At 47.7% G+C, this 23,466-nt stretch overlaps 1 protein-coding gene across 5 annotated transcripts in view; it reads left to right on the top strand.

The window, feature by feature from the left end:
- Window positions 1–23,466, top strand: part of Ctbp2 (C-terminal binding protein 2) — a 133,666-nt gene that overhangs the window by 40,256 nt on the left and 69,944 nt on the right. For all 5 annotated transcript variants that reach the window (XM_041666996.1, XM_041667000.1, XM_041666997.1 and 2 more), the window contains one exon: window positions 3,981–4,084. The gene's annotated coding sequence lies outside the window, so the exon portion shown is untranslated. The remainder of the gene's footprint in view (window positions 1–3,980; window positions 4,085–23,466) is intronic.

Raw genomic sequence — 23,466 nt, forward strand, 5'->3', positions numbered from 1 at the left:
CAGTGTAGCCCGAGTGCACGTTACCACTCGGTTTCTCTCTCTCCACCCATGTCTAAAAGGGGCCGTTTGGTCAATCACGTGGGCATGTAATTTCCTTATCGTTTGGGAGTTGTTTTCTTGGGAGTCCTTTCCACTTTGCAACCAAGAATTCACAGAGATCCAGAGAACCACCTGCCTCAGTATCCTGAGTGCTGGGTTAAAGGATATGTACCTCCACACTTAAAAAAATTTTTTATGCACACACATATGCATGTGAGATATATATATATATATATAAATAATATGTGGTAGAAAGCGAGAGACAACCATTTTCTTCTACTGAGCAAATCATTGAAAATGGGAAAAGGGATCCTATGGCACTTTAGGACAAGCCACCCTACACGGGAGTTCAGCTGTGTTGATAATTAATACTCAGTTCCCAAGAGTATTGAACATTCACTAACCATCAGGAGGGAAGGCATTGGAGAAAGTACCTATAAGATGGACTTTTAAAAGCGTATAGGAGTTTGTCAGACAAGCACCGCTACCTCAGAAGGGTGGCTCTCTGTCTGTGCTGGATGCTTCTGCCATTGGAGGCTCTAGACCACTCAGGCTGTGCATGTCCCTCTGTTCCTGACACTTGAGAGCCTGGAATGTCTGCATTATACCACCTTTTTTCACTAGGGTGTTTGGGCTGTAAGGTCGCGGGGGCGTGCAGTGGGCAGAGACCTTCTGCCTGTTAGGAAGCTACTGCATCTTAGACCTGAGTGTCTGGGCCTGGACATGCCTGCCTATATTTAATCCTAGCACCCTGGAGGCAGAGGCAGTGGAAGCTCTGTGACTTCAAGGCTGTCCAGGGCTATACAGTGAGATCCCTGTCCCTCTCTGGCTCCTGAAATTGTATGGCTAGAAAAGTCGTGGCTGGTTGGGAAGTTGGGAAGCTAGTAAGCGATTTCATTGCTTTTGTAGGTATGTGGATTTTGTTTTGTTTGGTTGGTTGTGGTGATGGTGAGGAAATTTTTTAATTTTTGTTTTTATTAAGCCATACGTGTTTCTCTGCTCCTATCTTTTCCTTCCCTTCTGTCCTTTCCCATGACCCCCATGCTCCCAGTTAACTCAAAAGATCCTGTCTACGTAGTTCTTTGTATGCCTCTCTTAAGGTCCTTTTTGTTGTCTAGGTTCTCTGGGGTTATGGACTGTAGGCTGGGTTTTCTTTGCTTTGTGTCTAAAAGCCACATATGAGTGAGCATATATGATATTTGTCTTTCTGGGTCTGGGTTACCTACCTCACTTGATAATTGTTTTTTCTAGATCCATCCATTTGCTTGCAAATTTCAAGATGTCATTTTTTTAACCACTGTGCAGTACTCAATTGTATGAATGTACCACTTTTTTTTTTTAAATCCATTCTTCAGTTGAGGGGCATCTAGGTTGTTTCCAGGTTCTAGCTATTATGAATAATGCTGCTATGAACATGGCTGAGCACATGTCTGTAGTGGCATTTCAATTGATTTTTTTAAAATAAAGACTGCCTGAAGATCTGAGAGCAAAACAGTCCCACTGGTCAGCCTTACAGGCCAGGTTACAGTAACACACATGTTTAATCCTAGTTGCCACAATGACATGCACCTTTAATCCCAGTAGCCATACTAGTTGCAATAGAAATTGGGCGGTGCATGCCGTTAGTCCCAGCCCTAGAAAGGAATATAAAACCGGGGAGGGGCAGGGCCCATGGGGGAAGGGAGGCAGGAGAAACAGCTCTCAGACAGTCTCATTCTGGGAGACAGGATCGTGATTTTAGGCTGAGGTCAAAGTTGAGATCCAGTGGCTGACTGTTTTGCTTTTCAGATCTTGTTGAACCCTAATTTCTGAGTTTTATTAATTGTGCTTCATATGTCCTTGTGGTATGATTGAGCATCCTTTGGGTATATACCCAAAAGTGGCATTATTGGGTCTTGAGGTAGATTGTTTTCTAATTTCCTGGGAAATTACCATATTGATATCCAAAGGGGCTGTACAAGTTTGCACTCCCACCAGCAATGGAGGAGAATTCCCTTTATTCCACATAGTAAGGATATATGTTAACCAAATGTTGGAGTCCAGGTTAACTGGTGAGATTTTGGGAGTGATGGAGGAAGGTCATTGGTTAATAAAGAAACTGCCTTGGCCCATTTGATAGGCCAGTCCTTAGGTGGGTGGAGTAGACAGAACAGAAAGCTGGGAGGAAGAGGGAGATGAGGCAATCGCCATGCCTCTCCTCTTGGTCAGACGTGATGAAGCTCTGGCCAAAGATGGATGTAGGCTAGAATCCTTCCCGGTAAGCTACTGCCTCGTGGTGCTACACAGATTATTAGAAATGGATTAGTCGAGATGTGAGAGTTAGCCAAGAAGAGGCTAGATTATAATGGGCCAGGCAGTGTTTAAAAGAATACAGTTTCCGTGTAATTATTTTGGGTAAAGCTAGCCGGTGACTGGGAGCTGGGTGGCGGGGAAGCGGCCCGCAGCTCCTACTACATGGGAGGGCAGGTTTGTGATGATATTTTGTTTGTGAGCTAACAAATAAAGCTTGCCTGAAAGTCAGAGTGCGGAGCTACCTAGTCCAATAGTTAACCAAAGAGGCCAGGCAGTGGTGGCACACACCTTTCTCTAATCCCAGCAGAGGCAAACAGATCTCTGAGATCCCTGGGCTCCACGAAACTGATCCAGTCTAAAAGAGAAACAGCCAGGGGGTGAAGACTTACAGTATGCGGGAGTCACACACCTTTAATCCCAGCACTAGAGAGGTAGAGACAAGAAGGCTATAGCTGGACAGAGAGAGGAATATAAGGCTGGAGGAGACAACAGTTCAGGGCATTCATCTGAGGATGTGTGGAATCAGAATACCCCATTCGGTCTGAGGATTTCATAGAGGTGGCTGGCTGCTCTGCTTCTCTGATCTCCCCCAATATCTGACGCCAGGTTTTTGTTGTTTTTGGTTTTGGTTTTAGCTTTGGAGCCTGCCCTGGAACTAGCTCTTGTAGACCAGGCTGATCTTGAACTCACAGAGATCCGCCTGCCTCTGCCTCTGGAGTACTGGGAATAAAGGCGTGCTCCACCACCGCCCATCATGACTCCATGGTTTTATTATTAAGACCTATTAGAAATTGCACTACAAAGATTGGAGGCAGCAGTTCATGAGTATCAAGTGTGTCTCTCGCCTTCCTTGTGGGGTGTCTTCCTATGTGGGCTCCGTAGTCGCATAGCAATCCCCACTGGTGGAATTCCATCTTCATAGGAAAGCCAGATGTTGGACTGACTTCACTGCCCAGCTCTGCTGCTGCTCTGCCTGTATGAGAAGCAGGTCAGGTGACTGGGAAGATACCGTCTATTTCCCCCAACCTGGGTTAAAATGAATGTGAGTGCTGTTTAATGCAGTACCTAGCCTCATATTGCATTTGCCAAGAAAGTGCGATTTTTATTGAACATTAGGATTGAATTCTTAACTGGGTAATCAATTTCAGTAGTGAGTTAAAATGCCTTCTATTAATGGACAGCTGCAGCCGTTCCTCAGACTTGCAGGAGACCAGCACTTGTCAGCATTTATGCTAATAGCACGCATAACCCAGGAGCTTATGAAGTGCACTTTATAATCCAGCATTTCTTAGAACACTGGCTAATACTTTTTGCTTGAAGGTATTGATTGTTTGGTCCCTTAGTGGGCTGTGTGGCCCTGTGAAGGAAGTCAAGTGACATTTCCACGCCGATGATACTTATCACCTTCCTGGTTTTGCACTCTGGGCTTCACGTCAGAGTGGATGGAAAGGGTCCATTTGTTCTGGTGCTCCGCTGTTTAATTTGATCTGCCGTGCAGCTACAGCAAGACAAATAGTATTTTTAATGAAACCATTTAATAACCTGGTCGCTTCGAGTTGAAGGCATTGAAAAAAACGCAATTAAAGGATGGCTGGATGTAAACAGAATCGGTGCTTCATCCTCACTGACTCCATTCATTGTGTTTCCAGGGTTTCCTCACCGTAAATGGTTGTGAACCGATGAAGCTGCACCCCCTCAAAAAGACAGACATCCCCTCAAGTGAGCTGTAGTGTTTGTGGACGCATTTATATTGGTGAGTTACTGTAAAATATCTCCAGGTAAAAGCTGAGTTTTCTAAAATCCCTTTTGGAAGGTGTTTTCAATTAGCAGATGACTATGGATCGCTGGCAGCCTCTGGATGCTTCCCTGGGATGTCTCATGGCCGGATCATATTGATTGTCTTTCAATTAATTGCATCTGGTATTTTCATTTATCAAAGCAAAATACATGTAATTAACTCTGAAGCAATACAGTCCAGTGGCAAGAGATTCGTGCTGCTGCTGCTGCTCTGGAGATAAGTCAGCAGAAATTATCCTACAAGGAAACGGGAGTCAGGATGGAAATAGTAGTAGGACTTCTCGACATATTAATTAAAAAGAATAAAAATGAATTAGGGAGATGGTTTCTTGCCATTCAGTTACTTTGTAGGATGGTAGATGGATGTCCTTTAAAAGGAAGCGGCTGGCTGGCAATGGTGCTTATCCTCCTGGAGTTCCAGCCCTCAGGGATGTCTTGTGAGCTAATGATTTTTTTTTTCTTCTCCTTTGAGGGAGTCAATGGGAGACTGTGGGTGTAGGTGGAGGAGGTATGTGGCAAAGAGCATTCTGATTGGGCATGGTTCACTCCTGCACTAGCAGCGAGGTTTGGGGTTCTTTATTCTTAACATGCCTTTTGCTGTCGTACACTAAATACGGGTCTTGCCCGGAAGGCTTCCAATTGTCAACTTCTTTGACGGAATTGATTCCTGCCGTGCCCCACCATCCCTGCGCTTTTTTAAAAAAAAAATACGTATTTTCCCCTTGGACTAACCATGTCATTCAGAAATGGAGAGTCAGTTGTGAGCCCAGCTTATTATTCTTCCTGTATAGTTTAGAGGTTCGAGCCATGGTCAAGATAGTCACAGTTGAGTCACAGCTGGCATGCACTGTGGCCTCTCTAGCCTGACTTCTCAGCTCCTAGGAACTGCGAGTGGTGACTCTCAGGACCAAGCTGAGTCTCAAGTGGGAACAAAATGACAGAGGGAGATTATAGGGTTATAGATGGGAATGGTTCTATTTAGGTGGCTCCTTTGCTTTCTCCTAGAGCAAGGTCAGTGGGAACGAGGTCAGTACAGCCAGGCCAGTCCTGGGCTTGCAGGTGCCTCCCCTGCCTAGTGCCTATCAACAGAGAGCTTCATTTTGGGTTGTTGAAGGAAGAGAGTATGTGGGCTGAAATGCCCCTGTCCCCACCCTGTGTGCCCACTTAAGGTTCAGTTTCACTGACTGCGGAGACCTTCCCCAGATTAAGTTGGCGATCACTCACATTGGTGACTTAATGTAGGAGTGCTTTGTGGTTTTTAGACAGTTACCAGTCTTTGTGTAGGGGTTAGTGGTGGTGGACTTAGAATACCCATGAACCTTCTGTGGGGGAGGACATATGAGGAAAGCCTCTGCTCTGGCTAACTTTATGTCACCTTGAAACCAGCTAGGGTCCTTTGGAAGGAAAGGACAAGCCTGTGGGATATTTTAATTAGTAATTGATGTGGGAGGGGCTCAGCCCATTGTAGGTGGTACCACCTCTGGTTGGTAGTGCTGGGTGCAATAAGAAAGCAGGCTAAATAAACCACGAAGAACAAGCCAGTGAACAGCACTCCTCCATGGCCTCTGTGTCGGTTCCTGCCTCCAGGTTCCTGCCTCCAGGTTCCTGCCCTGCCTGCTTCTGAATGATGGACTGTGATGTGGAAGCGTAAGCTGAGATATTATCTTCCCCAGGTTGCGTATCGTCGGGTTTAAAACAGCAATAGAAACCCTAACTAAGACAGCCTCTTTCAACTTTTTCTTGGCTTTTGCCTTTCAAGGCCACATTTCACTATTGCCCTAGGGCAGTGGTTTTCAACCTTCCTAATGTTGTGATCCTTTCATATTTCATGCTGTGGTGACCCACCCCTATGAAATTAGTTCAGTACTACATCATAACTGAAATTTTGCTACTGTTACTAATTGTAATGTAAATATTTGATATGAGACCCACAGAGGTTGAGAATCATTACCTAAGGAGGCCTGTGCCAGTGTCTGCTGACTCAGGAGTTCACAATCTTTATGGGATGGGGCTGGTGTGCTGTAAGTTACTACCGAGAGCTTGTCTGTGTCTGGTCCTACTACAGATGGACACCCAGCCTTACCTGGGTCAGGGAGCCCCTGGGCTGGGGAGCAGTTCCTCAGAGGGACTCTTGAGAGGAGAAAACACTTTTGTAAATGTCTGTAAAAGAGTGGGAGTCACATCGGAGCTCTTAGATGTTTGTACATGAAGTGATGGTGTAATCCTGGAGGTGCAGTTTTGTGGGAAGTGGGTCTGGACCTTAAGCACACTGCTTTTCTTGTTTTCCCTTTCCTTCCTTTCTTTTCTCTCCTTCTTTTTCTTTCCTTACTTCCCTCCCTTCCTCTTTTCTGTTCTTTTTTTTTTTCCTTTTCCTTTTTGTTTATGGGTGTTTGCCTGGTGGCTTCAGAGGCCAGAAGAGTGCACCTGATCCCCTGGTTCAAGAGTTAAAGATAGTCGTGATTTGCTGTGGGTGCTAGGAACACACCCTGGCTCCCTCTGCTAGAGCAGAAAGTGCTCACAATCACTGAAGCGTCTCTCCAGCCCAACACTGCTTGTAACAGACAGATCATGATAGAGATTTGGATCCCTGGAGAGTCCATCAGAGGTGATAGTGCCCACTGCTGGTCACTCAATGTGGTAGAAGAGGGCCTTACCATGGTCTGTCATGCAAACCAGGCCAGGCTGAGGCGTGGAGTAGAAAGGAGAGGGTCTGACTTGTTGTCCAAGTCCTTGGCTTTGGTTATGTATGTGTACAGTGAGGAGGCAGGAGGAGGAGCTTTCTTATTAAAATTGTAGCTGGATTTCAAATTAAGATAGAGCAGAACCGGATTATTTCTTTTTTTAATTATTTAATTTTATGTACATTGGTGTGAGGCTGTCAGATTCTTGAGTTACAGACAGTTGTGAGCTGTCATGTGGGTGCTGGGAATTGAACCTGGGACCTCTGGAAGAACAGTCAGTGCTCTTAACCACTGAGCCATCTCTCTAGCCCCATAAGATCATTTCTTGTGGACAGTTTCACATCTAAGTATTAATCATTGCTGGCTTTTTGACTATTCATGAATGCATGAGACTGGTAACGCCTACTTTAAAAGCCTGCTTTTATTTTTAATTTTGGATATACATGTGTGTTTTAAGTGTGTGTGTGTGTGTGTGTGTGTGTGTGTGTGTGTGTGTGTGTGTTTGTACGGAAGTCAGAAGCGAGTGTAGGATTCCCTGGAGATGGAGTTTCAGGCATTTGTGAGCCACCTGACATGGGAGCTGAGAGCCAGATGGGCTCTTAACTGCGAACCATCTCCCTACTTCTTTTTTTTCCTTCCTGCCTTAACCATGGCCTCAGGTCAAGTCACTTGATTTTTATGGCAGGACCTCCTCCATGATATGCTTGGTCGTGCCTGGCTTAGGGAGCAGGAGGGCTGAATTTGAACTTGGCAGTGGTTGGCAACGCTAATGAAGTCCTAACAGTGGCTCTACCTTCAGATGGCCTCAGAGATGGTAGCTATGAGGGAGCTTACAGGGTTTTTGTTTGTTTGTTTGTTTGTACATCAGTTTCAGGTTCTTCCAAAGCAGTGCTCCAGGAGCCACTAGGAATCCCATGCCCTCCTAGAGCTGGGTTCCAGCCTGGTGTTTTATCAGGGTCCAGAAGAAAGATGCTCTTGGCCCAGGGCTCCGCCCTTCCCCTTGGCTTCGGTCTAACCTCAGTCTAGCACACTCACTTTCCTTATTGATTGACTTGTTTATTTTTGGCAAACTTGGAGACTCCCACCTGGCCCCAAGCTGTTTCCAAATAAAGTCTTCCTGCTAACTAACTGAAAGCATTTTGCAATTCACTCTTTCCACATAGCAATTAAGATAGTTTTCCTAGACTTATATCAGCTGAGGATAAATAGCCAGCTTTTAAAAAGAAAACGCCGTGCGGCTTGCCTTTTCGGGGTACAGCAGTCCATGAGACTATCTTCTGTGAGTGACCATTTGTGAAAGGAAGGGAAGCGGGACCTCCTCTGAACTCTTTCTGAGAAGTAGCGACATTTATACCTCTTTCATAGTGTGGTTTCTTTTAGCACAAGGAGTGGACAAATCAGCTTCTCCGCAGTGGACCATTGGAAAGAAATGGTAACAATATGTGGGGTTAAGTTGCAGAGGCTGTTTTTAATCATATGTCCACAAAAAAAAATTAGTGAAAAATGCTAATGAGCAAGGATTAAAAAAAAAATAGAACCCTTGGCCGGAGAGCCATTTGAGCACCTGGTAGGGGTGTCTGATTCCCATTTTCCATAGATGTATTTACTGTCAGCAGTGTTTCTCTCATGGGGTTCTTCCCAGCCATCCTCCTGTCTGGACTATTGGTTCTGGCATCCCTGTGAGGTTCCCATTGGATCTCCGAATGCCCTGTGCTGTGTGTTGGTGGGTTTGGGATGAGAATGTAGATGAAGCTCCCTGTGTCCTGTAACCGTTCGGCTTAGTCTTTCACGGCTCATGCTTTAGAGAAGCGTCCCAGAGTCCAAGTTAGGTTTGTTCTTTTCTTGAGCATCCAGTCACATTGTGTCTGGCTCCAGGTGTTGACCAAAGACACAATCCACTTCCGTACAAGTCAGGGATTTGGTAATAATTTAGGCAGGAGATGGATGAGACCTTGACCATGTGTCTCCAGCAGTGTTGGCTGGCAGCCTTTGGGTTGGCCTTCTTGGGGACATGACTTGGGATGTTCACTGCTGAAGAACCCCTGTCTAAATACATTCTTGTATTAGCGATACTTCCTTGAATGCAGGAAGGTAGCCAATTATGTGGCGTGGTCACTGCAGGAGCAGTAGCCAAGGATGCTAGTCTCCTCTGATGGAGCCTCTCTCTGTCCTTTTTGATGATTCTAGCAGGGAGTGAGACAAGGGAGTTGGATTAAAGTTGCACTGTTCACTGCCAGAAAGTGGAGGCATGACCTGCTTCCCTGCATGTAGGTAGGGTGGGGAACCTGAGCCTTGCGTGGCTTGGGAGCATGCCTGTGCTTTCCTATCCCTTGGGAGTGCTGGAACAGGGGTTATGATTCCGCTACCAGAACTAGATCCAAGTAGTGACCATGAGGACAGCACAAGAGCTTAAGTGGCTCTCCCGGTCCCTAAGCACTGGATCCCTTGGTAGCCAAACTCAGATGGCTATCAAATTCCTTCAGAGACCAGCATGGCAGCTGCCTGTGTTGCCGCTATCACAGGCCTGGAAGCTTGTGTTTCCTGTGTGTAACTGACAGCCCCAGTCCCACATTTGTTTGAAACCTTCCCTTGGATGAGCATGCAGTACTCGGGCTTTTTCACGATCCAGTTGCTACCCACTGCCGCTCCCTAATTACAACCAAGGATGACCTCCAAGCCGCAGCGCCGGGCTGCAGCTTCCTCTAGGAACATTCGTATTGATTGGTGCCCTGCACTCCCCTGGGCTTCTGGGGCAGCACTGTAGGGCATGATTCAAGCCAGAGAGCCTTCTGTTACACAGAGCAGATTGACGCGGCACTAGACTTGGCCAGGAGACAGCTCAGCGCTTTGTGGAATTGCACCCGAGCAGTCTTTCTCCAGCAGCCTTGGGGACTTTGGCTGCTCTCTCTTGTGTTTGCAAAGGAAGGTATAAAATTCCAGGGCCTCGGTGAGGGGTAGAGGGGCAGAGTCCTGATACCTGTCCAAGAAACTGGACCTTGACTTCCTCTGATGACAATGATCTTGGGTAAAAGAAGCCATCTTGAGCTTAGTTCCTGAGATCCCATTCTGATGTTAAATGGAGTTATTAGTGTTTAATCTCATGCAGTTAGGTTTCCATGAAAGCGTATCAAAGAGGACTTAGTGAGTACTGGTACACTTAAAGAAATCATTGTCATCGCCAGGAGCAGCCATAGTGCATGCCAGGACCTTGGGTTCATCATGGGAGGGGCTTCCCCATCTGGAGACATAACTCTCCAAGGTGCCACCATCTTGTGATGAAAACTCGGTAGACAAAAGAATAATAGAATGCTTATTTTCTTGACTACAACATTTTCAGTGAGTTCATGGCTGTGTGTTTTCTTCCTGGGATTTACCGGATGGGTTGCATCCTCCCTTTGCATCAGCAGAGGCAGGTTCGGGGTGTCCCCAGGTTCACGTCTAATTCTTGCTCACTTTGGTGGGGATGTGCCGGCACCGTGTTGCATCCGTCGCCTTAGCCACCTGCTCCTGTGACAAGCGCATGCAGTAGAGTTAACTCCTACCTGTTATTAACGTACATTCATTGTGTCCCAGGTGATAGCTTGAGACCCCACAATTTGCCTGAAACTTATGTCTGTCTACTACAGTCTGTTGGCTTACAAAAAAGCAATACCTTGGGGGTCCAGGGTCTTGGAAACCCAGTCATCTCATGTGGGCCACCTTGTGTACCATAGGCCATGAGACATTCACATAGGGCGTGCAGCCCTTCACACCATCGCAGGCCTCCGTCCTCACAGACTCAGCAATTTTTGCTTATCCCCCAAAAGCTACATCTCCAAATACATAACCATATCTGAATGTGGGGTCAAGCCCCCCAACACTTGAACTACTTGAACTTCATCTCATACATAGCAGGACCTGAGGCCCACTGCAGCCTCCCTCTGTCTCTCTCTGTCTCTCTCTCTCTCCAGCCTGGGAGAGAAGTACATGATGGGGCTTTATCTGGGAGCCACGCTGGGAAGAGCTGGTGAGCACCCACCACTTCACATGAAAGGCTGTTAGATTCAGGTCACTGGGTTTGGACTCCTGCATTTTATGGCAAAGTCTAAAAATGCAGATTTGTAACAACGAACGTTAATGAATTCAGACTGTTTGAATTTCACGCTGAATAATGGCTGGAGTTATCAGAGCCCACAGCTTTTGAGATCTGGGATCATGCAATCTTTTCTCAAGATTAAATTGATAGAATGATGTAATCCCGAGTTACTTTTAACAACAGTATTTGCTGTAAAAGAAACACACTTATTAAGAAAAGAATTTAGTAAAAACAGTCATATCTAGACAATCTGTCGTATATAATCTATTCAGTAACTTTGAAAATGCCACATCTCATTCTGAATGCAATGTTGTGCCCATAGGTACCGAATGAAATACCTTGTACCCTAGGGCTTCCTCTTTTCTACATTAAAAATATTCTATTTAAATGCAGATTTTGATTTGCAATCTAGGAAGAGAACTCTAGAAGAATACGGAAGGACAACTCTGCATGTATTAACTTAATTTTGGTTTTGCATCTTAACTCTTGTTCTTTCTTCTTGTCCTCTCCTCCCCCCACTTCCCCCAAGGGGTCATGTCGAAACACACAAGTAAGGAGAGAGCTTGAAGTTTCGGGGGAATAATAATGTTATTATACCTTTGTCTGTCTTAGCATTATCCTCTGTCCTTTCTCCCTCCCCCACCCACAGTCAAGTTGAGGAAACACAAAAGGCTTTGGATTTTCTCACATGACAGGAGCCTGAGAATTTCTTCTTTTACACTGAGTTAATTGCCGCAGTAGGGGATGGACGCACATCCTCGAACCCTGTTAATATTTATATTCTGTATAAAAGCCCATTTTAATTTTCAAATTTTATGCTCTGAATTTTGTTATTAGCTGCTTACCCTATGCACCCTCCTTCCTCCCCTCTGTCTATGTGTATGCTCATACATGTTTGCGCAAGCACAGGCACATGCGTGCATGCATGATTGCGTGCTTGCGTTCCAAAAGACAGCCCCTGCTGTTCTACACCTCTTTTCTATTTGTGTGAGAGTCTGTCTCTCTCTCTCTCTCTCTGAACTTCCCAGGTAGGCTAGGCTGGCTGGTCAGCAATCCCACTGATCCCCCTGTTTCTGCCTCGCTGATGCTTACACCCCAGATTATAGACACATGCCACTATGCCCAGCTATTTCCATGTCAGTTTTGGGGGAGTCTAACTTTGGTCCTCTTGCTTGGCAAGGCAAACCGCTTACTAGCTGAGCTACCTCCCCATCCCCTCCCTTTACTTTTCTATATACACTCCCAAGAGCTTACCTGGAAAGCCAGTAGAACAGCCTCCAGGCAAATGTTAGGGAGCGTGTCAGGGCTCCCCTTCACACAGCGCAAGTGACTTGTTTGATGTTGAGCTCCAGTAACCAAAGACATGCATGTATAGCTTTTGACATTCTACTCTTAGAATTAATTAGGTGTCTAATCATTATAAATACCGTTTTCTTTCGCTGCTGTCGGCTGCTAATCCTGCCTCTCTTGCTATATACACTTGTCAGTTTCAAACTGAGCATTGTGTTTTGGCTTTTATGATCTGTCAAGGGAAATGGAAGTAAATTCTTTCTAATATGCTAATTGGTCTATTTGGGGATTTTAGAAACAGACATCAGTGTGTGCCAGTAACACAGTTGATAGCCTCTGCTCATCAGCAGGCAAAAGCTTTGCTTTGTTCACATCATCTAGGGGAGGCCTGTTTTGTCTTCTCAGGGCTCGGCCCTGTCACACTTGAGGTCCCTTCTGCTGGTGCCTAAGACCTGGGCCTGTGACCTTGGGGAATCTGTTGAAGAGGCTGCTGGCCAGGCTGGGCTGGGTTGTTGGTCCTAAGAACCTGAACAACTAGCCAGGTCAACCTGGCTGCTGCTCCAGAGCGACTGTGGACCAATGCAGTCTTTGGGATGTGTTCCTTTTCCTCGTACCCTCCTTTTGATTTAGCTGGGGGCTTTTGGACAATCCAGAAGCTCTTATTTCATGCAGACCCTTCAATGGCCCCTCTAGGCAGCAAGGCTTGGCCTTCTTTGTTGGAGATGAGGGGTCTCACTGTTGGAAATGGACATTTTCCTCCTCAGATGGTTGGTATAGGGCATAGTGGAGACGGTGGTATAGGAGGTGGTGTAGAACAGCTCAGTCAGAGTTAGAGATGTGTGTACTTGTCAATAAAGGTCAAGTATTGGGTTTCCTTTGCTTTTCTTGGTCCACAAAGCAGAGCGGGAAGGGGAATTTTCAAACTTTCAATTTTTTGAAGGGCCTGAGTAGTTCTACCACTGGCCCTGGAAAGTCAGTTGTATGCTCTGTGTGAACTGGAAACACACGTGGCCAGTGCATGTGGTGCAGCCTGCAAGGCTGGGGTCACAGCCTTCTGCAGTCCTGTTAGCGAGCAGAACGGTGAGGCGTGCCGACTCCGTGGCACATGGCAGGAGCAGAGGTGGGATTTGAACCAGGTCTAGATCCGGGCTGAAAGCCTAGCACATTCTGATCTTCTGCCTTCCTCGGACAGATGGACTTTGAGTGTGGTATGGGACTGGAAGCTGGGGGCCAGATGTTTGTGGGTGGTTTTTCTCTCTTAGTCTGCCTCTGAGGTCCCCCACATTTGCCAGATGACCCTTTGCTCATGATCTTTTGTGCTTGTGGCTCCTACTGCATGGAGTTTCTAACTTGTTTTTCACAAATCCAGCCTGGTAGGGGTGACAACAAACCAGGAGAAGCCTTGGATTTGCCTGCTATTGCCAGAGCCTTAGGTGGACCAGTGTAAAAGGGCAGCTCACAGGCTGTGCTGTCCCCCACCCCACTCCCATCTACCTCTTAACCCCAGAACAACTCTGTGGACATAGCCTCTCTCTTCCTCCAGGTCTTGGCTTTCATTACGGGCACCCAAGAGGCACAGTAAGGGTCACCCATCCATAGTCTAACCGCTCAGCCTGTATGCGCGTTCTTCAGGTGTTATTAATGTTCAGCCTCATGGGGAGAAAGGTGGAGGGCGCATACTGACTGACATATCCCCATGAACACACAAGAGGAAATGGACTACAGGTTCCCAGGCTCAGAACTCAGCATTCTGTGGTTCATAGCAGTGGGTTTTCATCAGTGTGCCTTCCTTAGTGTGGAGGTTGGGGTCTGTTTAAAAGATTGAGATGGGGGCCATGGAAACGACTTCGTGGGTAATAGTAGGATTTACAACCATGAGGACCTGACTTAGAGCCCTCAGCCCGGTGTGGTTATGAATGCCTGTGACCCAGTGTTGAAGGACACACAGAAGGCTCCCTAGACCACTTGTCCTATCCAAAATGGTGACATTCTGGTTCAGTGGGAGACTGTACCTCAAAGTAGAAAGTAATAGAGGAAAACATTGCATGTCCTGCTCTGACCACTGCATGCACACACCAAGGTGCATACCCATACCCATACACCAGACACACAAAATCAGTTAAAAAATAGAGCTTCACATGGCAGGTCTTTTATGAATAGTGACTAGGATTATCTCCCCCTCCTCACCCCCTCCTTTCTTTGCATCTAGATCTCCTGGCAGTAACAAGGGAAGCTTGACCGAGATTGGATCTTCAGTGCTTCTGACCTGTTATTTCTGTCTGACTCCTGCAGGCGCATCGAGATTCACTCATGTGCACTCAGACACATACTCACATGGCTGCATGCTCATATGCCCACGAATGCACATAGCCAAAATTTTTGTGCACCCTCGCTTATGCAAGCAGAGATAACACAACACGAACGCACACATGCACACACTCACACACACACTCAGTGTCAAATACCACGAAACAGACACACATGTACACACCCCAGCACACCTGGACGTGCCCGGTGTGAACTAGGTGGCGTTTGCCTGTGGTAGTGTACCTGAGGAGTTCGTGGTGCTGAACGTAGTAGTTTCTGTTTATGGGGTCTTTGCAGCCTCTGAGGGCTGGGTGCGAAGAGCCGCCAGGCATATTGCTTCTGTGCCACAGAGAATTCTTGGACAAGCAGCCGTCCATCCTAACCGTTCACTGAGATGCTTCTAGAAATGGTCCCTGGTGATAATTCCACCAGGCCTTTTGCTTCTCCTCTTCCTCCAGGTTGATGAGTAGGGCCAGTTTAATTTGAGGTCACTAAATTTTATAATTAGATGTAAACAAATCAAGTGTAGAACCCTGCTTTACACTTTACCTCCAGCAGCCCGGCCACGGAAGAGATCTGATCTGGAGCATATGATTTTATTACCCAACGTGAAAATCAGGAGCACACACATAACCAGGGAGTCAGCAGGTTCATACACTACTATCTCATTAAATTTTCAGGCAAAAGCTGCAAAAATTAATTGGAGGCATGTAAGAGTTTAGAATGTGAGCTGGCTTACGGTGATATAAATTACGGGAGGAGAAGACAGCTTTATATACTGAGAGAGGCAAAACCAGCTTCCTTTAATGAGAAGAGATAGGACGCGGAGCTATTTTTTCATTACCGATGCGCTCTAAAGTGTTTGGACTTCGCTGATGAATAGAGTTAATTCACCACTACACTTCCAATAATTCATGTTGCACAGTTTAATGACTTCTAGATAAAAACAGGATTGAAATGTTAATTTCTCTGAAGAAATCGAGGGCACTCTTGTATATCAGACGGCCTTCCTTACCCCTGTGCGTGCCTTAAAGCACTAGGTCGTTTCACTAAACAAGTGTCTTGGACATGTTTCTTGCCGCAGAGATGTCGGTGTTCCTTAACCGTGTCCGTGCCCCCTTTCTGCATCTCAGCTGACGTGTAATCGACTGTCTTAGGCAAGAATCTGTCAGAGGAGCTGGGGCAACATAACTTGACCTGTCAGTGACCACAGGCCTCCACCTCCCTTCTCAGGACAGGGAACTTATTTTTAGACTTGATGTGGCTGTTGTTAGCCCTGAGTTTGATCGAATAGATTAGTGTCTCTACTTCCCAGCTGGGAAGTAAGAGGTAGGGATTGGTCGAGACTGGACTTGGGGCAGTTTGGTCTCAACGTGAAGAATTATTTTACATTTATTTAATAATTTTGTGTGTGTGTGTGTTTGTGTGTTTGTGTGCGTGTGTGTTTGTGTGCATGTGTGTTTGTGTGCGTGTGTGTGTGCAGGCTTGAGCCACAGCATGTGGCTTGTGGGTGTCCATTCTCTCCTATCCAGGTGGGTTCCTGGGATCAAAAGCTCAGATCATGAGGTTTAGCAGCAACTGCCTTTACCCCCTCAGTCACCCCCGCCAGCTCTGATGGAGAACATTTATCATTGGTGATGATTTTTGTGTCTGTGTGGTTTTCTTCCACCGAGGACAGATGAACATTGAGTCCGGTGTGTCCTTTTCTCAGATGAGAGGGAAATGCCAAGTGTAGCAGTGTTAACCTGCTGCTACAGTCAGGCGCTCAGATCTCCTTCCCTCCCTCCTCTATTTTGGAGACAGGGTTTCATGTATCCTATGCTGGCTCCAAATTTTTGATTGTAGCAGAGGATGACCTTTGAACTCCCAAGGCTCCTCCCATGTACCACCTCACGGACTATTGCCACATCCTCTCTCTGCCCCCACCAGGACAGAAACAGTTGATTCTGTCCTTGGTTTCATCTCCCCTTGCTCTTACTCCCTCCCCTTTTTCATCAGGTGCCTTCAAGTTAGCGCATGCCCTGGTGTCCCACATGAATTCCTTAGGAATTTCATGATTCTCTTAAGGCAACCCTTCTCGACTTTGGGGTCATTGACATTTTGGGACAGACATTATCTCCGTGTGGGCACTGTCCCTAGTTGGCAGTACCACAATGTAGTCAGTTGTCTATAGACACTGTCCCCTGGGTGAGACTAGCCCCTGCTTGAGCACCACTGGGCTGTGGGAATGCATCATGGGCCCGTTTTCACACCCTGCTTAAACTTGTGCAGTTCCTTCCACACGGGAGCTCACTTTTGTGGCACAGCAGTCAGCTCCCGGCCTTCTGCAGGATGGACTGGTGCTGTGGCCAGAGGCTCCACATCTGCTCCCTTATACCTCCATGGCCGCCGACTCAGGCCCCTGTGAGGGAGGAAGCCTCTTCAACAGAGGCCCTGCCTCTGACATGGCCTCCCGCCTGGTGCCTGGCTCCTTTACTTTCACGAGACTGATTGTGGCAGTGCCTTTGACAGACAGATTTATTTGTCACCTTGTCATGGTGACATGTTGGGATGGCTTCACCACTCCTGTGCCATTGACACTTGGCTGTCTGAAGCCAGATACCACATCCCGGAGTGGAGGCTTATCAGCAGCAGGCATAACCTCACCGCCTGCTTCCCTGTTTCTTTAACTTTTAATTGAAACCGCTTAGTTACCACCCCTGCTGTTAGGAATCTGGGGACAATTAGGAAAGTCCCATCTGTCCTTTGAACCATATTATATTGCTGCACCCCCCCCCCCCCTTCACTGTCTCGAAGATGGCGAATCTTTGCAGCAACGTCTTTTCGTGGTCCTCTCGTTTTCCCCGCTGGCTGGGTTTTTATCTCAGTTGAACGAGTTATGGCAACTCTTTAATTCAATTATTTTCTGTCGTAGGCTTGGAGATGATTTAGTCGAATCAAATGCTGGGCTTCTCTACTGCAAAACGGTGACTTCCCACAAGGCTGGGGGTGGATTTTCGTTTTCAGTTGCTGCCGCTGTGGCAGGCGTTTGTGCTGCTTGCCTCCTCCCCCTCCCTTCTTTGGCACAGGCTCCTAGTTAGTGTTCCTAAGCATAGATTGGAAACGGCAGATGCCATGGGCTTTGCCAGTCTTTCCCCAAGGCAAGGAATTATCTGTCCAATGATATTAGGTCAGTGAATTCCCGCCCAGCTGTTTTGAGGGGAGGCGGGGACGGGACAGCCAGGGTGACCGGAAGGCCCGGTGTAAGCCTCCATGAATGCGATAAACAATCTCTCTTGCTTTGGCGTTTGACTCTGCATTTTAAAATGTGTCTGGAATGGCAGTCCATTGCTCCAGCATCTTTAACCTTTGTGCCTTTTTAATGTGGAAAGTCTGCTCAAAATAGGACTTGCCACAGTCAGTGGCTGTCCCAAGTACACGGAGGTGGCCAAATAGTCACCCAGGCAGGAGGTAGGGTTAGAAAGAACATTTAGCCCCTAGCCTTCTTAAGGGTTAAGTACTTTCCTGATAGGCCTGGAACCTTGGGTAAGGACACATACAGCCAAGATACTTGCAGGCATTTTAACAGTTGCAGGTGAAGAACCTAGGCCGAGGCAGGAGAAAGTGGACAGGGGCTACCTGGTATTTGGTCACCTCAGCTGCTGAGTACCGGGCATCATTCAAGGCCTTTATATGTGCATGCTAGTGTTGGTAACACTGGGTTGATCTGTGAGCCCGTTAAACTTGGGGAGCACATGCTGTCCCCTGAGGAACAGGTTACACCAACACTGCCACCCCTTTGGGTGTCACTGACCCCATGTGCTGTGTGAATACCTCTGTCGCTGGAGTATATATAAGGTGAGTTGTTTTGCACGTACCCTGGCTCCTGAGCGTATGCCCATGCTCACATTCAGCGCTTTGCAAAGGAAGCAGCAGCCTCCTCCATCCTCTTGGGACTTACCTGGACAACTATGCTGGCTGCACAGTGACAAGAGCCGTCTTTCTTCTACTCCAGGCAGGGCTGTGCTGGACCTGACTTGTACTTACTAGATAAGTCCAGGGGGCTCAGATGGCTGTGCATGACAAGCCTGCCTCTCTGGGTCTAGTCCAGCACTTGGGAGGCAGGCTGGAAGAAGATGAATAAGATGCTATGACCGGGGGTCAATCCCTCAGAAACAGAAACTGGTATCCACTTCCAAACAAACTTCTGGTCTAACTTCTCACTCACTCTCAGCCCTTAGAATAAGGAAAGAAGGAGTGCCCCCCTCCCCCAAGCTTGTTAACCTGTCTGTAGTAAGTCTGCTTTGCGATAAGGTGGTTGGACAGGGCTATCTTTTGGGTGCTCCCCATTTTCCAAAGGAAGCCATCATCCAGAAGTGGCTGGTTGAGCATAAGCCAGCAGAGGACGGCACTGTCATCTTTTCTGCCACTCGCTCTCCCTCGCTATGAGATCCCCCCAAGTAGTTTGATTGCTAGGAGTGGTTTCTCTGGTTGGGCGTTTATGAAGAGCCTACTATGTGTCAGGGATTTCACCGGGGGTAGGGTTTGGCCCTTCTTTAAGTACCCATTTGTTCTTTAGCTGTTCAGCTCCTGGGGCTGTGTCTACACCTGCTCTGGCTTGTCTGGAGTTCACATTGTCCTCTCTAGGTCAGCTACACTGTTCTTTGCAAGGTGTAGCTGTCACTATAGTTGGTTAACTTTTCAGAGAAAAATTCAGGCTTTGTTAGCCCGATTAGAAGTTTTTATTTCAATTCAGATTCTTTTGTGTCTGCTGATGTTTAGAAGCAGGATACCGTTAGGAGTGTTTTTTTTTTCTTCTCCATCCTTTTGTGGTCAGGTACTGCTTTGGGGTGTTGTGTGTGTGTGTGTGTGTGTGTGTGTGTGTGTGTGTGTGTGTGATGGTGGAAGATCTGTCAAAGGCAGATCTGTTAAAGCACTATACGTCATGGTATCAATCAGGCACGGACGTATCCTGTGTAGCCTGTTTTGAGGTGTAGGTAACAGTGCCCCGTGAGCGCTGCGACTCACTTGCAGGGAAGCTGCAGTGAGACTGGTCCAACTTTTTATGAAACCTGCAGTTCTGTGTGACGCAGCCGACTACAGCAGAAAGCAAATTTGGGGCAGGAAAGCGAAGAGGCTCAGTTCAGAGTTTTACCATTTAGCTTCTGATAATCAGACCCTGGGGGGAGAGCTGAGAGGGCTCAGGAGGGCCTCTGCCAACTCCCCTCCATCTGAAGCAGCTTGTTTGGAGGTGGCTTCTTACACAGAACAGTGGTGAAAGTGGGGGTTCTGACCGGGAGAGAGGGAGAGCACATGTGTGTGCTGGGGCTCAGCTGTTCTTCATTTTATACAGAGGCAGGGTCTCACTTGAACAGGGAACTTTGCTTACTAGTCAGTGTGCCTTGGGAATTTCGTTTTCCCCTTTCATGAGTTGAGTTACAAGTTGGCCCATGGCGGTGTCAGGATTCAATCTCCAGTCTTCCCACTTACGTGGCAAGCACTTTACCCACTGAGCAGTTTCTGGTTTTACTGCCAGGCAACATTGTGAGGTCATGGGCAGGGCTGTTGACTTCTAGAGACTGGAAGCACTAAGGTATTTCCAGGATAGCCATTCTGCCACTGTTGACTCATACAGCGTGGAGACAGTGGGCAGCTCCCGGTCATTGGAGTGAGTTAGATATTCCCGCCGAGTCGCTTGGAACATCGCTTGTGTGGTGCCAGTCTCAGGAGCTCTCAACTTTGCGACAGAGGGTCCATCCAGAAGGGGCTGCACTCCTGCCCCCAGCCAGTCTTCGGGTGGTAAAGAGGCATTATTTGCATGTTTCTCCAAATTATGGTTTATAACTTGCTCCTTCCCTGTTTGTTCTTCATAACCGCACTAGCAGTCCAGCCCACGCCTGTGGCAGGCTGACTTCTTATTCACCACATCAACGTTTCAGTCCTTCTAAGTAGCTTTTGCCATTCTGTGTGCTGCATCTCTGACACGTAGTAGGTCCTTCTGTCTTTGACTCAGTGGCATTTTGTTTCTTTCCTCCAGCTCTTGGGTTTGGTTTTCTTTTCCTCATGGCATCTGGAGCCAAAGGGGAGCACCATGTTGCCCTCAATATTATAGTGCATAGAGTCCAGGGCTGGGTGTCCACAGCGCCTGGATCCTTGCAGAGTGAAGAGTTCCCCTAAGGTCTGGTACAGGAATCCCAGAGGAAAGCATACTTGTCCCCAGTAGTACAGCTGGGCTGGGTGCCAGGAAGAATGACTAGTTCAGAGGTGGACACTGAGAGCCACACTAATCTACTCCTGAGATAGCTTCTGGTGTGCTGAAGCTGGTGGATTGTGGGATGGGCCACCAAGCCTCACCCGGATGAATCAGTGAACATCCTGGGATCCTGTATGGAAGAAACATGGAGGTCTTGAGTATTCAAATGAATTAGGTGTGTTACTAGGTGGCAGCTCTTAACTTCGTCACCAAGCCAAAAGACTCCAGAAGACCTATGTTAAGAGGGATTGTGAGAGATCTGTGGATGGAGGGGTGGTGGATCAGTGGGAGGAACGAAGTTGGCCTGCAACAGGGAGTCCCAGTGGGACCTCCTGCCACGGATCCATTTCCATAGATTCATCTTGCTGACTGTTTAGGACCAGCCTGGGGTAAGATGGTGACTGGCCCTCATGTCTTTAGGGTGGGTGGAGATTGGGGCTGAAAGACAAGGCTATGTCCTTACTACATAGGCATTCATTCAGAAATGTGTGCGCTCATGCAAGCGCGCTTATGCCTGCCTATGTAGGCCTCTCACAGGCTCATACGTGTTCATGTGCATGCACATGCAGGTGAGGCACAATTCTTCAAGCTCTTAGAGCAGCCCTGGACCAAGCTGTCGTGATTCTGCTTTAGAGGCCAAGCCCTCCTCCAGGGTGCATTGCTTCCCTGCTGGCTTGGTGTCCAGTTGATGATAGGTTGCTTCACTCGGACTTGCCGGGCTCTCACAGGAAACCAGCACAACCACTCAGCTTGTAGTCAACGGGAATCTGAATGCTTTGGATGCCTGGAAAATCAAGACCAAAGCCAGCGGCATCCTGCCTTGATGGTGCAGGTCTATAGTTATAATCCCTTATCCTCCTGAGGCCGAGGCAGGAGTCTGTAAGATTGAAACCTCTTCTGCATCAGAGCGAGTTCAAGCCCAGCCCAAACAATTTACTGTGATCTTGTCTGAAAATGAAAAAAGGGGGGGGGGGGGAACAGACTGGGAATTTAATTTAGTGGTTCAGCTCTGGGTTCAACTCTCATCATTGCTAAGTAAATAGGAAATAATAACGAGATAAGCGGACCCTGTGTCTGCTGAAGACAGCCTTACCATATGCTCAGATAGCAGGCCCAAAGGAGCTCTCTAGGGAGAGCCTTCATCCCCATCCTGAGGGCTTCATACCCATTTTGGGTCTAACAACTGCCACTTGGGCCTAGTACTTCCTCCATTGGAACTTGAGGGTACCCAAGCATGCTTGCCAGGACATACACCTTGGGCCAGGAGCCGCTTTGAGGGCCTGTGGGTCATGAGCCTCTAAAGGGAACACTAGATCAGAGCTACAGGAGACATGTTGGACAGATGTGGGGACGGAGCCCCTGGGAAGAGCAGGAAGAGACAGTGAACAGATAGCAGGTGTTTATGGCCTTGCACAGGGGCGAGCTGGCTGAAAGCATGAGGGTGCCAGACAACAGACTAAATCTTTATGTTGAAATCGAGGTGTCTTTAATGAATGGCTAGGTCAACATGATGGGGGCGGGGCAGGATCCCTTGTAGGAAATGAGCCAAGAAAGAGATGATTGATGAGATACATGATAGACTAGGGCCATCTCAGGTCCTAGCACTCTAGGGTTTGAGACAGGAAGCTCTTAGTTCAAAACCAGCCTGGACCACACACACAGCAAGACACTTTAGAGCTAGAATGGGTGAGAGGTAGGGAGGAGAATGAATGAATGAGAGAGAGAATAAGAGCAGTACTGGACGGGACCAGTACTGCATCCTGGAGCATTGTTCGTGCCCTCAGAGCGGAGCCCGCAATCAATACTGCTGTTGGAGGCTCTTTGCCCTGATTTCGGAAGGAAAGCTTCCGCCTCTCCCTGGAGCCTGAGATGGAAATTGTCTCTGGCTAATAGGATCTTTACAACAGCTAAATCCTCCACTAAACACTTTATGTAACTGCTGTTGCACCCGGGGTAGCTCCCGACCCATATGTCTCGAAACTCTTTGACTGTCATTAAAGAGAGTCAGCCCTGTGCAGGAAGAGACGGATCCTGCTGGAGTGACTGTCTACACATCTTTTCTCAGCTGCTTAAATTGCTGTCAGGGCAGCGCAGGAATCTTAGAGGAGGGAGTTCCTCTCATATATAATTATGCTGTTAGCAAAAATGTTGGTGGCTCTTTGCTCCCCCCCCCCCCCAAAAAAAAACCCTCTTGATCTCAACTGAGTGGCTGCAGTCTGCCTCCTTTTTCCTGTTGACAGATTAGTGTGAAGGCTTAGGTGATGGGTGGCGGCCTGAGGGCTGAAGGTGCTTTTTGTTGTCTCCAGCCAGGACTTGAGCTGTTGGAGGAGCTCCAGGTTGGGCTGTCATTCCTGGGTCGGATGTCCCTGGTTGTGCCTGGTGTGCCGTTGCTAAGAGGTGGGCTTTGTTTGCATGGATCCTGGGGACTGTCCAAGGACAGATATACTTTGGTGAAGATTTGCTGATGTGGGGAAGATGGAGCTCAGGTGTTGACCAGCAGCAACAGGTGGCCAAGGTCAACATCCCTGGGGTGGCTCGGGGTAGCAGAGAAAGGGGAACATTAGTGGGGAATCACAAGATACTTGGGTGGGGGAAGATTAACAAGGATCAAGGAGGCCAAAGTGTAGGGAGTGTAGGTGGGGCCCGGAGGGTGAGTACAGCATCCTGAGTGGGTCTGACCTGCCAGGGAACAAAGGATGGGTGGGTGAGTATTGGAGGTGCTTCTGAGAGCCTCCCCTAGTGGAAGCAGCCAA

The sequence above is a fragment of the Microtus oregoni genome, unplaced genomic scaffold (genome assembly GCF_018167655.1).
Source record: "Microtus oregoni isolate MIOR12 unplaced genomic scaffold, Mior012 000016F_ref0000370, whole genome shotgun sequence".
In the NCBI taxonomy this organism is placed as follows: Eukaryota; Metazoa; Chordata; class Mammalia; order Rodentia; family Cricetidae; genus Microtus; species Microtus oregoni.